We start from the raw sequence: 7893 nt of genomic DNA, 5'->3' as shown, positions 1-7893 counted from the left end.
AAGATAAATACAGAGTATTTTTTCACTGTTTCTCTCAAGACCAGATCTAGGGGACACAGAGTATGACTACTAAGTTGAAAAAAAAAAAAAGGGACATTCTTTTCCACACAACTGTGTTGTCTTTTGACACAGGATGCTACAGATGTTGGAAGTTCATGTGATTTCAAGAGATGATTGAGCAAATTTCATGTAAGAGAACTCCTTTAAGATCTCTATTTCAAGAAAACCTAAACCACAAATGACTAGAAGTTGGAAAACATTCTGTGGGAAGTATCATTCAATGATATTTTTACACATTTCTTCTAGCTTCTGAGATTGGCCAAGCCCAGCTAAGTTTAGCCATAACCTGGGGCACTGTGCTAGGCACACTGTATTATGTTAAAATCAACCACTGACACACAAAACCAGGATATTTTATAAGCATTCAATCAATCTGCAAAAAAGTAAATTAAAAGATTATTTTCCAATGCTTTCACTGTAACTTAAATCAACAAATGACCATGTGAGCGAAACTTTGAAGTAAAGCCTCATTTCCTAACAGTGTTATAACAATGAATTTGCTCACACACATGCATCTATTTCTTCGTCCCTCATATTCCTTATTCTTCCTAATGTTAAACTGCACAGACTTGTACTCTCACTGGTTTGCAACACCTACTATGCCAAAGAAACAGAGTTTCCTTCATGAGGTGCCAGAATTATATGCATCTAGCTTTCAATTGGTTTGGGAGGCCTTTGAAAGAAGAAGTGAAAGCTCCAGAATTTATGTCAGAAAAACGAATTGCCTTCCAAAGGTCCAGGGCTAAAATCTGCACTGATAGGAAAATAAAGCTAACATACCTTGGATCCTAAACAATCTAGGTTCTGAATTAATTTTATCTTTCCAAGGCTTAACAATAAATAGGAGTCATCAGCTTTTTTTTCTTTTCTTCTGTGTTCCATGCTGTGTGTGTACATGTGTCTTTCTTAAGTTCTGGTAAATGGCTGTGATTAAGAGTAGGCTTAATATAGAAGAATTAAACTTTTAAGATCAAAAGAAAAGGCATTTAACTTTTACCAACAATAAATTGTTATTAGCAAACATTCTTTGAGTGAAAGATAGGCTCCCTTGGTGCAAAGGACTGTTTACTGAAAATATGAGTTCGTTTGTTTGTTTGTTTGCTTTCCTTAAAAAAAAATCTTCAAAAGGAAACATTTTACTTTTACATTTATTTCCACTTTAATCCCAATCCTTCGCTGTCTTGAATTGTGCTTCTTGTATAGGATAAAATTTTGAATGGTTCTTCTGTGTTACTTCTATTCAACATGCAGACCTTGACACTATTTTCCCTGTACTTTTTTTTATTATTTGGGACCACAAAATAGACTTTCAGTAGTTTTAGATAGAAAATGTATATGCTTATTCCTTGAGGGAGGGAGGGAGGGAGGGAGGGAGGGAGGGAGGGAGGGAGGGAGGGAGGGAGGAAGGAAGGAAGGAAGGAAGGAAGGAAGGAAGGAAGGAAGGAAGGAAGGAAGGAAGGAAGGAAGGAAGGAAGGAAGGAAGGAAGGAAGGAAGGGGGGAGAAAAAGGGAGGGAGGAAGGGAGGGAGGGAGAGAGAGAGAGAGGGAGAGAGAAAGAGAGAGAGGGAGAGAGGGAGAAAGAGAGAGAGAGAAAGAGAGAGAAAGAGAAGAAAGAGAGAAGAGAAGAGAGAAAGAGAGAAAGAGAGAAAGAAAGAAAGAGAGAAAGAGAAAGAGAGAAAGAGAGAAAGAAAGAGAGGAAAGAGAGAGAGAAAGAGAGAAAGATAGAGAAGAGAGAAAGAGAGAAAGAAGAGAGAAAGAAGAGAAAGAAAGAAAGAAAGAAAGAAAGAAAGAAAGAAAGAAAGAAAGAAAGAAAGAAAGAAAGAAAAGAAAGAAAGAAAGAAAGAAAGAAAGAAAGAAAGAAAGAAAGAAAGAAAGAAAGAAGAAAGAAAGAAAGAAAGAAAGAAAGAAAGAAAGAAAGAAAGAAAGAAAGAAAGAAAGAAAGAAAGAAAGAAAGAAAGAAAGAAAGAAAGAGAAAGAAAGAAAGAAAGAAAGAAAGAAAGAAAGAAAGAAAGAAAGAAAGAAAGAAAGAAAGAAAGAAAGAAAGAAGAAAAAGAAAGAAAGAAAAAGAAAGAGAAAAAGAGAAAGAAAGAAAGAAGAAGAAAGGAAGGAAGGAAGGAAGGAAGGAAGGAAAGGAAGGAAGGAAGGAAGGAAGGAAGGAAGGAAGAAGGAAGGAAGGAAGGAAGGAAGGAAGGAAGGAAGGAAGGAAGAAGAAAAAAGAAAGAAAGAAAGAAAGAAAGAAAGAAAGAAAGAAAGAAAGAAAGAAAGAAAGAAGACCAGTCAATGCACTGAAAACATTTAAACTTTTTTTTTTTTTAAATAATAATAACTAGATGGTTTATATGACACTGGGAATATATTTTTCGTATAAATTCTGTAAAACTTTATTTACATTCTATATACAATGATAGGCATGTGCAAAAGAGTGAAATATATAAATGAAGTATAGAGAGTTGATGCAAGTTTACCTTAGATTTTTAAATATTTTCAACAAGTTGAAGAGTCTGGAACACAAGTCTTATGAGGAGTGGCTGAGGGAACTGGGGTTGTTCACTCTGGAGAAGAGGAGGTTCAGGAGAGATCTTATTGCTCTCTACAACTTGAAAGGAAGTTGTGGGAAGCTGGGGGTCAGACTCTTCTCACAGGTAACTAGTGATAGGACTAGAGGGAATGGACTCAAGTTGCACCAGGGGAGGTTCAGGTTAGAAATTATGAGAAATTTCTTGTCAGAAAAAGTAGTCAGGTAATGGAACGGGTTGCCCAGGGAGATGGTGGCGTCACCATCCCTGGGGGTGTTTAAGGAAAGGTTGGATGTGTTGTTTAGGGACATGGTTTTGTAGGTGATAGTGGTGGTAGGGGGACAGATGGATCAGATGATCTTGGAGGTTTTTTTCCAACCTTAATGATTCTAAGAAGTTTATTGACTTTGGTGGCATTGCCTTGAAATTCCTGTTTGATAATAAATGTTGGAATGAAAGTATTACAAATAAAAACATCTCTACTTCTGTTTAAGCATTAGTGTGTAAAGGCTTAGAATTTTTAAATTTTACAATATAATTCCGAAAAGTAAATTCCAGTTTTAAAAAAAAAATCCAAAAAAAATTATTGTTTTTTCATCTTTATGATTTCATATGACAGTAAGTTTTTCCATTTCTTTCTGTAATTCTGAAGGAAATGTGTATGCTACAAGGCAGGCAAAGGATGCTGTATGTCAAAAGTTGAGAAAGCACCACCTAGATTTCAGAGGGCACAAGGTTCACTTCTCAGCTATTGCTGTGACAACAGTGTCAGAAGCTGGAGCAATCTCTGTGTTTCTTCTGTATTTTCACAGGAGAGTTTCCCTGCTGAATATGCTATTACATACCATCAATGATATCAGCAAGTTGATTTGAGGGTTTCATTATATTTGAGGGAGACTCATGTTGGGAAGGAACTGTAAAATAGGTGTAAAGTTTACGCAGGGTCTTTCATAAGAGCCCAGATTTAGTTTGGATATGGAAAGGGAACAAATGAGAGTTATGGATAGTCAACCTCACTTTGAGACTTCACATCTAAGGTCTTCAACTGAATTGCATTAGACTTGAATTAGGAAATTAAAACAAACTGCAGGAGACATTTCACTCATACCAATAATGAGTGAATAGAAAACAACAGGGACAGTATGTGGAAAAGGAGGGAATAAGATTAAAAAGAAAAATAAGGAAACATATTCAGAATGGAGGGAAGAGAAGCATAAGATTAACTGTGTTTCAGGATGTCCCAGGAATGGATAAAACTACGGAAGAAAAGGGAGCCAATCATTCCTCTGGTTTCTGAACACCCAATGAATATTTACAAAGCAGATTACATAGATCATTTAGAATATACAATAAATTTGTTATCAATATTTTACAGATAAAGATACAGAGCAGAAAACGTAGAACAAAAATTTGCTTCCTATTTTAGGAAATATTTTCCTTTTTTTTGCATTCTTGGGTTGTCTCCAGGATCAGAAATGAAAAATTAGAATCTTGCAGTATGTTTGTTCTGAAATTTACTGTTCACAAGCACTCCTAAGAAAATATTAGTAGCATAAATAATCACACTTGCCTATTACTCCAGACAGCTACATTTTTATAATTCCATTTTTAAATTTACCTAAATCCAAATAGAAAGAAGTTTGGTCTCCTATCCCCTTTCCTTCTGATAGCAACTCTGTTCCAAGTCTTCCTCTTCTTATATCTATCTATAGCATTTCTAGCTTAAATGTATCTACACAAGGTTTGCCTTTCATTTTTCCTACCTCTTTGATGTTTATTCCTACACAATATTTATAAGAGAATTTTTTTTTGATACTACACAAGCTGGGCTCTTTTATTCTCCCATAAGAAATCAAATCTTCACTTCCCTAATCATTCCAGAATATCTAATTTCTATACATTAGTTTGAATTCATCTTTTCTCTAGATAAGTTACCAAAATTTGCAGTACACTCTACAGAAGGTCATAGCAGTGACTTTTTACAATGTTATTCCCAGTGGGAAAGCATCTCTCAAGGCTTCCAGGTTTGTCAGACTCTCTGGGTGAAACATATCTGACCTCTTTACAAGTAGACATTGGTGATAGTTATAGTTAGTGGAAAGAAACAGATACCTTTCGGGATCTTTCTACATGGGAGATGATGACTGAAGAACCATAGCACAAAGGTAACTGACCCTAACCTCTGTCTATAAACAAACTTTTAGCTCAGATGTAGTTATCTAGCTTCACGCAAGATGAATCCATTCCCGTACTTCTGGGAACAGGATTCTTTTTGAAGAAAGCCAAACTGTCCTATCCTATTAGAATCCACTCATAGAAAGGACAGCACTATACCTCTGAACCTATCCAGAGGAAGGATTTTAAATGGGATCCTTTAAAAAAGACAGCCATGGCACTAATGTAAAACGACACAGAAAGTCCTTATTTCTAGAGTACAAGAACCAGAGGAATGGCCCTTTATTCCCATCTTCAGAGTTCTCCTCTCAGCGTTTTGGTCTTTCTCTCTAGTGGGGATATCTCCTTTGTATGCATCTTCAACAGATTTCATTAACACATCCTGTCAAAGGCATTAATATGAATACTATATAGGCTAAGTCCATAAACAGTTCTTTCTGAGAGAGCATGAGTAATATTCCTCTATAATCTTCTGTCTTACAGCTCCCCTATAGTGCATTTGCTGTAGTCTCCTATTTAACAGACTCTTTAATTAAACAGTTCTTGTTCTGAAGTTTTTGTTTTATTTTACCTATTTTTCCTTACAGCACCACACCCAGCAATTTACTTACGATGCACATCTCCTGTGTTATCAAATCACTTATCTTGTAAATAAAGGCATCACGTAAATCTTAAATGCATATCAGGGTTTACTTCATTTTATGTGTAACTTCCTGTCTAGTTATTTTTATCTTCCAGATGTGTTCACAAAATTTATATGCTACTGTATTCTGTAGTTCATTCAAGCATACCATTCTTAAGAGGTGATAACCAACTGTAATAAGACTTACTGTTTCCTGGTCACATGGTAAGAGCGACAACACCTCAAAATATATATACATATATAACTCATTATAACAGAATGACATACAGAACAAAAAGTGCAGTGCACACCCACTGAGTGTTTGAAACTTGGAACATGGAGGACATCAGGTGTGGAAAATTTCCAAAGCACTACAGAAGCCAATAAGACTGGGATAGTTTACTTGAGCTAAGAATCTGCCTTTTTGTTTGGCCTTCTGAATAACAAATCCTACTTCACTAGATGGCTTTTATAAAAAGGAGCATAGCCTGAATAAGTCAATACAAACATGATTTCTTCAGGAGACAAGTGCAGAACAAGCTAAAGTGAGGAGACAAAAAAGGAGGAGACAAAAATACATAGAAATTTTAATGAATTTTCTTATCTTCCAAAGGAAAGACTTTGAGCATTAAATATAGCTCAGCAGTTTCATATTTTAAAATGTTATACCCTCTTTTTGAATAATAAAGCAAGGAATAAAATACAAGAAATGAATTGCTGGCTCAGTAAAACGTATGTTCAAATGTTTATTTTAGTACTCATGTATATTTTTGTGCATAAATATAGTGGTTAGGCAACTACTTCTGAAACAAGTAGCATGTATTTCTTCATGAACAAATATATTTGATTCTGATAAATATCACTGTTAGCAGCCACATACCTGTTCTTCCTGAACAGATTTTCTTTACAATGTCATACAAGAAAATGTTTATATAATTTTCTCTCAAAGGGAAAGGTTTTATTTGTTTGGATCTTTGATTCTGATTTTACTGCTAAGTCAGTGTTGGTAAATTATAATTGCAAATTACACATAGTTCAGATAAACTTTAGAAAACATTAGTAGAAGGAGCACCAAGTTCTTACCTGCCTATACCTAATAAAAATTGTTATAAAATCCTTACTCTACAAGCTTGCCTTTCTTTAAAGAGGAGAGGGAATTAAAACCAAATAGTCCAATGAACAAGGAAATGTCAGAGGAAAAAAATAAAGTAAGAGACAAGGAGTAATAACTAAAAAATAAAAATAAAAAGTGTAGGGACAAAAAGAGAATGTGTCGGGAAGTTCCAAATGTAGAAACAGCAGGCGTATGAAGGTCATTATACTTGGTTCTGATATAACACTTATGCAAAGTGCAATACATTTGTTTTCCTGTAACAAAACAAAACAAGTAGTCTCTTTTCAGTTCCTTTGAAAGGGATTTTTGTCCAGACTTGAACTATGCAGCCCTTTAATATAAGCAAATCTAGTTTTTTCAAAAACATCATTCAGAAAAGAACATATTTTTGAGCTGAAATTGAACTAAATATAGTGGATGTATCCCTTTGTTCACAGTTACTCTTCAGACCCATTTCTCTTATTCTTTGTGCTTGCTATGTGCACACTATTAGCGATATTATCCCTATTGCAGAGATCCTCCTACCTGCAGGAAGGAAAAGATGCTGTAGTGGTGCCTCCTTTCTGTGAAGCTGATTTTACTAGTAATAGTAATAATGTAAACCTAAAATGAAGTAATCCAGAATGAGAAAACATCTTTTGAAAAATGTTACAGAAAATAATATCATTGAGCCAACAGTGTCTATTCATTGGTTTGGAGTATAGTCTTTTTTAAGTCTGCTTAAATATTTGTCTTTTTCTCTGAGCCAGTTATCCTTTTTTTTTTTTTTAAATCTCGAGATTACAAAATATCAAATATCATTATTATAAATCAAATTATTTTACATACGTTTCCATCTTGCATTTATGTATATTTTTTCTTTATTCCCACTTGCCTGGAAAGGTTCTGAATGCCACAAGACTTCCAGACGATAAGGAATTCAAAATAATAATAGAAATAAGATAAATCAGGTATGAGAGACATTCATCTTCCCTTAAGTAAGGTAAAATCCATGTCAAATATTGGTAACATCTTTCTGCAATATTTGGGATCCTCCTCAGTCCATTTCTTGTTTGATTTATAAGCAACTGACTCACAGTCATCTGTCATACACCATCTTCTCGCCAGTCATCCTCTGCAAGGGTGGTCTCTTATTATCCCTTTCATATGTACTAACTATTTCAAGGTCTTTTCCATCCCTATGCCTGATATGATCAAAGTACATATGCTTATGCTGCATTCTCATCTTGGAAACATATAATTTCTCTTCTTTTTGATACAGGAAATATGTAGGTCTTCACCAGCACCACCTTTATATGCCCCCCATAGTTTCTATATGAGCAGAATGCATCTTTCATGATTTCATACTCAGAAGAACAGGGTATGAAAGAATTACATTTTGCAGTAAACTTTCACACATTCTTAGAC

The sequence above is a fragment of the Anser cygnoides genome, chromosome 2 (assembly GCF_040182565.1).
Source record: "Anser cygnoides isolate HZ-2024a breed goose chromosome 2, Taihu_goose_T2T_genome, whole genome shotgun sequence".
Taxonomy (NCBI): domain Eukaryota; kingdom Metazoa; phylum Chordata; class Aves; order Anseriformes; family Anatidae; genus Anser; species Anser cygnoides.
Note: the sequence above shows the minus strand (reverse complement) of the source record.